Raw genomic sequence first — 8,865 nt, forward strand, 5'->3', positions numbered from 1 at the left:
TCCTTATGTATAGTATTATAAATATGCTGTAATAAACACCTTTGTGTGTCAATCTTTGTCATCTGGACTATTTCCTCAGAAGAGGAATTTCTGGGTCAAAAGCTAAGGGCATTTTCAAGGCTCTTGGTACACCGGAACCGAACTATTTTCGAGAAAGGCTATTCCGTCGGGAATGTCTTACCGCATATAGAAGTTGTACTACCTAATGAAAATCCTTCAGAGGGTCTGCATACAAGCCGGGTACTACAGTGAAGTGTGCGCAAACAGGACCAATGGGAGCAACCCTTGTTCTGTCCTGAGGACGAGGAGGAGGTCTGTTTTGTTAATATTAGAACAAAATCCCGCACCACATCCTCTCAGAGACTCCAGGCTTGAGTAAATATCACGTCAGCGTTTGGGACTGTGAACCCCAACCCCGGTGGCCGTTGGTGTGCTGAACTCTCCGGAGACCCGCCTGCTTTCTGCTTGTTCTTCCTGCCGTGGCTCCAGCGATATGCTGAGCTCTCCGGAGACTCGCCTGCTTTCTGCTTGTTCTTTCTGCCGTGGCTCCAGCGATCTCCCCTCTGGCACCTCTGCTCAGACCACTGCTCTCTTTTTCCTGTGCTGTTCCTGCTTTGAAATGGCAATAAAATTCCTTCCTTTGGTGAGTAGACGTCCTCGTTGGCCAACTCTGGGTCTTCGGCTCTAGTGACGACCCTTCACTCACCTAGCCCTGCTTAAGAGTGGCTTTACCCATCTGCTTTTGCCGTTTCTTATAGTTCCCTCCATTCTAGAACTCAGAGATTTGGCTAAGGGATAGGCGCAAATAGAGCTCCAGTGTTCTGTCTTCTCCGAGATTTCCTGAGGCTCACTTGAAGTGGGTCCCCCTTTTTTGGCCTGCTAAAGCCCAATTAATCAGTGAACACATCTCTGAAATTTTCTAATGTTAAACCATTTGAAAAACTGGAAAATCTAGATTATCTTTTGACACAGGGGATAAACACTTAGGTACTACTGCTTTCTCTAACCTGTTGCATGGCCGCAGTTTAGTCTATGTACTCGAGGCCCTCAGTTTCCTCATCTAGAAAATGAGCCATTCGGATATTGTCATTCAGGTTCCTATCAGCTCTGACAGTCTATGATCTGAAAGGAAATAGAGTTGTTTTGCAGCAACTACGGACACAGAAAGCTAAGAATAAACAAACTTACCGGGGGATGAGTAGATCATTTTGAATTTGTAATTTAAAGCGTTAAATGAGTTAGCACAGAAATAGGTCCTTCTGTACATAAGACTATTGTAAAGCATCACAAAGCGGAGGGGAGAAAAGTCAGTAGATGGTGTTGAGATGATGGAGTTAACAATTAGGAAAAAAAATCTAAAGCTTTTTTTCCTCTCACACCACATACTGCATTTACTTAGATTTTAAAATTTATTGTTTTGACTGTGCTGAGTCTTTGTTGCTGTGTCAGCTTAGTTGCCCCGTGGCACGTGGGATCTTGGTTCCCCAACCAGGGATCGAACCTTCGTCCCCTGCATTGGAATGTGGGTTCTTAACCACTGGACCACCAGGGAAGGCCCCATTTTCTTAGCTTTTAAAGTTATATCGAAATATATTTATATTTTTAGGTTATATTTAAAAACGGGTGAATATTGGATTTTGGGGAGAAGAGCTTGAAACTCTTTGGAAAAAAGTAATGATATGTTTTTCAGAGCAGTTACAAAAAATTTGGAAAGTACAGAGAGCTTCCAGATACCCCGTCACTTACTGTCTCCCTACTTACCCCCAGCCTCCACCCCCAAATCAGCTTCCTCTATTATTAATATCATGTATTCATGAGCCAACATTGGTTGATACACTGTTGTTAACTGAAGTCCATCGTTTACGTAAGGGATCCCTCTCTGGGTGAGTTTCTCTTTCTGTGGGTTTGACAAATGGATGGTGTTTCCACCGTTACAGTATCCCATGGAAAGGCTTCACTACTTTAAAAATCCTGAGTTCCTCTAATTCTTCCTCCCTAATCCTTGGCAGTGACTTTTCTGTCATGATTTTGTGATTTTTCTTGTTGTTTGTGTTTTACTGCCTCCATAGTTTTGCCTCTTTCAAAATGTCTATAGTTAGACTCGTGCACGTTTTTCAGATTGTCTTATTTTGTTTAGCAATACGTGTTTGTTTCCTTTATGTCTTTTAATGACTTGATAGCTCTTTTTCTCTTTTTTTTTAATTGCTGAGTAAGCATCCCCCCCCCACCCCCTGCCCCCGATCCATTTACCCTCTGTGATGGCCCACACTCTATGGAGTGTGCTTCTCTCTGAATCTGAATAAATCCACATCTTACCTAAAAAAAACAAACAAAAAAGTTACTGAAAAAGATTCCATTGTATGAATATACCGTGGTGTGTTTATCCATTAACCTATTAAAGGACATTTTTGTTTTTCTAATCAATCCTAACCTCTTGGGAAGCTTCTTTGAAATGTCAAATCTAGTCAGTGTCTGCTTAGACCTCAACTCCTATAATATTTATTTCAACCAAGCAATTTAGGCTTCAACTATATAGAGCTAATCCTTAAACAAGATGGGGTTAGGTGCTCCGATGCTACACACAGTAAAAAAATAACCATATAACTTTACAGTTGTCTTTCTGTATCTGAGTTTCCACATCTGCAGATTCAACCAACCATGGATTGTGTTATACTGTGGTACATATTTATTGGAGAAAATCCTCATAGAAGTGGACCCATGCACCATTAAAACCCATGTTGTTTGCGGGTCAACTGTATTTTCACATTAGTCTCTAATTATTTTGCATGATTAAAAAGTGTCAATAGATTATGAACTTTTTAATAAAATTGAAATATGGTTGGCATACAATGTCTTAGGTGTGCTACATAGTGATCTGGCATTGGCATGCGTTATGAAACGGTCAGTGTGGGAAGTCTAGTAGTCATCTAGCCCCATAACAAGTTAATAAAATATTATTGACCATATGCCTATGCTGGAAGTCTTTCTTGTGGCTTATTTATTTTATAACTGGAGGTTCATATCTCTTCATTCCCTTCACCTATTTATCCCTCCCTATCCCGTTCCCCTCTGGCAACTAACTACCCATTTATTCCTACTATCTGTGAGTTTGTTTTTATTTTCTTTTGTTTGTTTTTAGTTACCCACATATAAGTGATATCATGCATTATTTTTCTTTCTCTGCCTTATTTCACTTAGCATAATGCCCTCTAGATCCATCCATGTTGTTGCAAATGGCAAGATTTTTTTTTTCACCTTACTGCTACTGCTGCTTCGAAGTCGCTTCAGTTGTGTCCGACTCTGTGCAACCCCATAGATGGCAGCCCACCAGGCTCCCCTGCCCCTGGGATTCTCCAGGCAAGACCACTGGAGTGGGTTGCCATTTCCTTCTCCAGTACATGAAAGTGGGAAGTGAAAGTGACGTCGCTCGGTCATGTCTGACTCTTCGTGACTCCATGGACTGCAGCCCACCAGGCTCCTCCATCCATGGGAGTTTCCGGGCAAGAGCACTGGAGTGGGTGCCATCACCTTCTCCTTCTCCACTTACGGTGCATGCAGCCCACCAGGCTCCTCCATCCATGGGAGTTTCCGGGCAAGAGCACTGGAGTGGGTGCCATCGCCTTCTCCTTCTCCACTTACGGTGCATGCAGCCCACCAGGCTCCTCCATCCATGGGAGTTTCCGGGCAAGAGCACTGGAGTGGGTGCCATCGCCTTCTCCTTCTCCACTTACGGTGCATGCAGCCCACCAGGCTCCTCCATCCATGGGAGTTTCCGGGCAAGAGCACTGGAGTGGGTGCCATCGCCTTCTCCTTCTCCACTTACGGTGCATGCAGCCCACCAGGCTCCTCCATCCATGGGAGTTTCCGGGCAAGAGCACTGGAGTGGGTGCCATCACCCTCTCCTTCTCCACTTACGGTGCATGCAGCCCACCAGGCTCCTCCATCCATGGGAGTTTCCGGGCAAGAGCACTGGAGTGGGTGCCATCACCTTCTCCTTCTCCACTTACGGTGCATGCAGCCCACCAGGCTCCTCCATCCATGGGAGTTTCCGGGCAAGAGCACTGGAGTGGGTGCCATCACCCTCTCCTTCTCCACTTATGGTGCATGCAGCCCACCAGGCTCCTCCATCCATGGGAGTTTCCGGGCAAGAGCACTGGAGTGGGTGCCATCACCCTCTCCTTCTCCACTTACGGTGCATCCATATCTTGGCTATTGTAAATGATGCTACAATGAATATTGGTGCACAAATAAATATCTTTTCAAATTAGTTTTTTGCTTTTCTTGGGAAAATATTCATAAGTGAAGTTGCTTGATCAGATGGCAGCTCTATTTTTAATTTTTTGAGGAAGCTCCAAACTGTTTTCCGTAGTGGCTGTACCGATTTACATTCCCACGAACAGTGCATGAGGGTTTCCTCTTCTCTACATCCTCACCAACACTAGCTGTCCTTTTGATGATAGCCCTTCTGATGGGTGTGAGGTGAGATCTCACTGTGGTTTTGATTTTAGTTTCCCTGATGGTTAGTGATGTTGAGTATCTTTTCATGTGTCTTTAGCCATCTGTATGTCTTCTTTGAAAACATTCAGGTCCTCTGCCCGTTTTTAAATCCAGTTGCTTTTTTGCTGCCTAGTTTTTTTTTTTTTTCCTGTATATGCCTTTCAGCTTATGGGATCTTAGTTCCTTCACCAGGGATCAAACCAAAGCCCTTGGCAATGAAAGCACAGTCTTAACCACTGGACCAGCATAAAGTTTCCTGATGTTGAGTTTTATGACTTCTTTGTATAATTTGGATATTAACCTCTTATTGGATATATCGTTTGTAAATATCTTCTCCCATTCAGTAGTCTTGCCTTTTTGTTCTGATAGTTTGCTTTGCTGTGAAAAAGTTTTTTAGTTTGATGTAGTTCCATTTATTTTCACTTTTCTTTCCTTTCCTGAGAAGACAGATCCTACCCCACTCCCCACCCCTGCCAATTGCTAAGACTGTTGTCAAAGAGTCTACTGCCTACATTTTCTTCTAGAAGGTTTATGGTTTCAGGACTTACATTTAAGTCCTTAGTCCATTTTGAGTTTATTTTTGTATATGGTTTATTTCTGGTCTCTCTTCTGATCCATTGATTTATGTGTTTGCTTTTGTGTCAGTACCTAGCTGTTTTGATTGCTGTAGCTTTGTAGTATAGTTGAAACCAGTAAATGGGATACTTCCAGATTTGTTCTTCTTTATCAAGGTTGATCTGGCTATTTGGGATCTTTTGTGTTTCCATGCAAATTTTAGAATTATTTGTTCTGGTTACTTCCAAATTTTAAAAGTTTTGAGTAAAGCTGCTGTAAACATTCATTCATTCAAGTATTGTGTGGATATAAAATTTCAGAGTCGTTTGGGGCAATACCAAAGAGTGTGTTTATTGAATCGTATGGTGAGAGTATGGTTCGTTTTGTAAACAGCTGCCAAACTGCCCTCCAAAGTGTCTGTGGCGTTTGCATTCCCGTTAGTGACGAGTGAGAGACTCCTACTGCCCTGCGTCCTCATCAGCACGGGTGCTGCTGCTCTTTTGGATTTCACTCATTCCAGGAGCTGTGTAGGGGTGTTTCATTGTTGTGTTAAGTTGTGATTCCTTAAGTGCTTATCTCATATCTTTATCTGTCACTTGTATATCTTCTTCTGTGAGGTGTCTGATCAGGTCTCTTGTCCATTTTTAAATTGCATTGTTTGTTTTCTTATTGTTGAGGTTTAAGATTTCTTCATACATTTTGGATAATAATTCTTCTTCAGGTAACTGTCTTGCAAATATTTTCTTTCAGTCTGTGGCCTGTCTTTAGTCTTTTTTTTTTTTTTTTTTAACGTACGAACTTTTAAGTCATAAAAATAAATTAAAAAAAGAAAAGACACACTAGATTACACCAACATTTAAATTTTCTTTATGCAAGTAACCAAGATAAAATGAGACACACAAAGTGGCAAAATTACAGCAAAGATGACAAACGGTTATAGCGTTAATTATACAAAAAGTTCAGGTAATATATGCTCAGGAGACTTTATTACCATAAATTAATGATAAAAAGTTATACAAGTAATAAATTTATGGAAAACTGTTTACTCTTGCCAGTAATAAAAATATTGCAAATGCAAATGATAATAAAGTACTCTCACTTTAGGAGTTTATAAAAGTAGCCAAACATTTCCAATGCGGATATAACTAAGAGTGTGCTGAAGACGTTCATACGTTGCTGAGAGATGTCTACATTGGTGAGTTCTGTTCAGGCCCTCAGTTGTGTCCAGCTCTTTGCGACCCCATGGACTGCAGCACGCCAGGCCTCCCTGTCCATCACCAACTCCCGGAGCTTACTCAGACTCATGTCCTTTGAGTTGGTGATGCCATCCAGCCATCTCATCCTCTGCCGTCCCCGTCTCCTCCCGCCTTCAATCTTTCCCAGCATAGGGGTCTTTTCTAGTGAGTCAATTCTTCACATCAAGTGGCCAAAGTATTGGAGTTTTAGCTTCAGCATCAGTCCTTCCAATGAACACTCAGGACTGATTTCATTTAGGATGGACTGGTTGGATCTCCTTGCAGTCCAAGGGACTCTCAAGAGTCTTCTCCAACGTTACAGTTCAAAAGCATCAAGTCTTTCTTGCTCGGCTTTCTTTATAGTCCACTCTCACATCCATACATGACTACTGGAAAAACCATAGCTTTGAATAGATGGACCTTTGTTGGCAAAGTAATGTCTCTGCTTTTTAATATACTGTTTAGGTCGATCATAACTTTTCTGCAGTCACCATCTGCAGTGATTTTGGCGCCCCAAAATAAAGTCTCTCACTGTTTCCATTGTTTCCCCATCTATTTGCCATGAAGTGATGGGACCAAATGCCATGATCTTAGTTTTCTGAATGTTGAGCTTTAAGCCAACTTTTTTACTCTCCTCTTTCACTTTCATTAAGAGGATCTTTAGTTCTTCTTCACTTTCTGCCATAAGAGTGGTGTCATCTGCATATCTGATGTTATTGATATTTCTCTCGGCGATCTTGATTCCAGCTTGTGCTTCTTCCAGCCCAGCGTTTCTCATGATGTGTTCTGTGTATAAGTTAAATAAGCAGGATGACAATATACAGCCTTGACATACTCCTTTCCCTATTTGGAACCAGTCTGTTGTTCCATGTCCAGTTCTAACTGTTGCTTCTTGACCTGCATACAGATTTCTCAAGAGGCAGGTCAGGTGGTCTGGTATTCCCTTCTCTTGAATTTTCCACAATTTGTTGTGACCCACACAGTCAAAGGCTTTGACATAGTCAATAAAGCAGAAGTAGATGTTTTTCTGAAAGTCTCTTGCTTTTTCGATGATCCAGTGGATGCTGGCAATTTGATCTCTGTTTCCTCTGCCTTTTCAAAATCCAGCTTGAATTGGTAAATCAATTTACTAATATATCAAAGTCTTTTAAAATGTCAATGAGCAAAGCATAGTTGTTAAGAATGATAACTTTGGAGTCTTAGAAACTTGGTCTTTGGGAATTCCCTGTGGGTCCAGTGGTTAGGACTCTAGGCTCTCACTTCTGGGCCTGGGTTCAACCCCTGGTTGGGTCACTAAGATCCCATGGCCAAAAGGAAAAAAAAAAACAACTTGGTGATAAGTTGTGTCTCTGCCCTTATCCTTAATATTGGGATAATAATGCTATGTATCTCATAGGGGTCTGAATGAGAGGATGCCTATGAAACACATGGGAGAGTGACACCTGGGGGAAGCTCAGTAACTATTAAGTTTTGTTAGTAGTAGTAGCAGCATTTGCGCTTTAGTGTCCGTGATGTGAGAAGGTGCTCTTAAAAGTTTCAGCACGCAGTGATCTAGCCAGAAGGGAACATTTTTTTTGAGTTTCAACTTTTCCCAGAGACTGTGATAGAAGCCTTTTCATACCTTATCTCATTTAATGATACAGCATCCCAGAAGGCTGCTGTGTTGTCTTTACCGTAACCGTGATAGAACTGAACTGGAAAGGCCACTTACCCCAGGTCACACAGTAAATGGTGGAGTGAATTTCCAACTCAGTTCTGGGTGATACCAATGTTCTTTATTTCCTATTTCGTTACTTTTTTTGTTTGTTTGTTTTAAGTGTTTTATTTATTCGGCTGCACCGGGTCTTGGTTGGCATGTGGGATCTTCGGTAGTTGCATGTAGCATCTAGCTCCCCGACCAGGAATTGAACTCTGGCCCTCTGCATTGGGAGCCTTGAGTGCTAGCTCCTGGGCCACCACAGAAGTCTGACAATACTTGTCGTTGTTCAGTTGTTAAGTTGCGTCTGACTCTTTATGACCGCATGGGCTACAGCATGCCAGGCTTCCCTGTTCTTTACTATCTCCTGGAGTTTGCTCAGAGTCATGTCCATTGAGTCGGTGATGCCATCCAACCATCTCATCCTCTGTTGCCCCCTTCTCCTGCCTTCAATCTTTCCCAGCATCGGGGTCTTTTCCAGTGAGTCAGCTCTTTGCATCAGGTGGCTAAAGTACTGGAGTTTCAGCCTCAGCATTAGTCCTTCCAGTGACTGACTAAAACCATCAACAAGAAAAAGAAATGCAAGAAGACGAAGTGGTTGTCTGAGGAGACCTTACAAATAGCTGAGAAAGGAAGAGAAGTGAAAGGTAAAGGAGAAAGGGAGCAATAGACTCAACTGAATGCAGAGTTCCAGAGAATGCAGGGAGAGATCCGAGAGCCTTCTTAAGTGAACACTGCAAAGAAATAGAGGAAAACAATAGAATGAGAAAGACTAGAGATCTCTTCAAGAAAACTGGAGACACCAAGGGAACATTTCACCCAAAGATGGGCTCAGTAAAGGGCAGATGGCACTTAGATTCACTTTGTGCCTGCAATGCATGC

At 42.3% G+C, this 8,865-nt stretch overlaps 1 long non-coding RNA gene across 1 annotated transcript; it reads left to right on the plus strand.

Moving 5' to 3' along the window:
• Positions 1 to 257: 257 nt before the first annotated feature.
• On the plus strand, positions 258 to 4,267 carry LOC147358788 (uncharacterized). Its single transcript, XR_015142442.1, has 2 exons — positions 258 to 643; positions 3,199 to 4,267. It is a non-coding gene; the product is annotated as an uncharacterized LOC147358788 (long non-coding RNA).
• Positions 4,268 to 8,865: the final 4,598 nt, after the last annotated feature.

This window comes from Bos grunniens, chromosome 15, assembly GCF_055505025.1.
Source record: "Bos grunniens cultivar Pamir isolate PY7600 chromosome 15, Bosgru_T2T1.0, whole genome shotgun sequence".
In the NCBI taxonomy this organism is placed as follows: domain Eukaryota; kingdom Metazoa; phylum Chordata; class Mammalia; order Artiodactyla; family Bovidae; genus Bos; species Bos grunniens.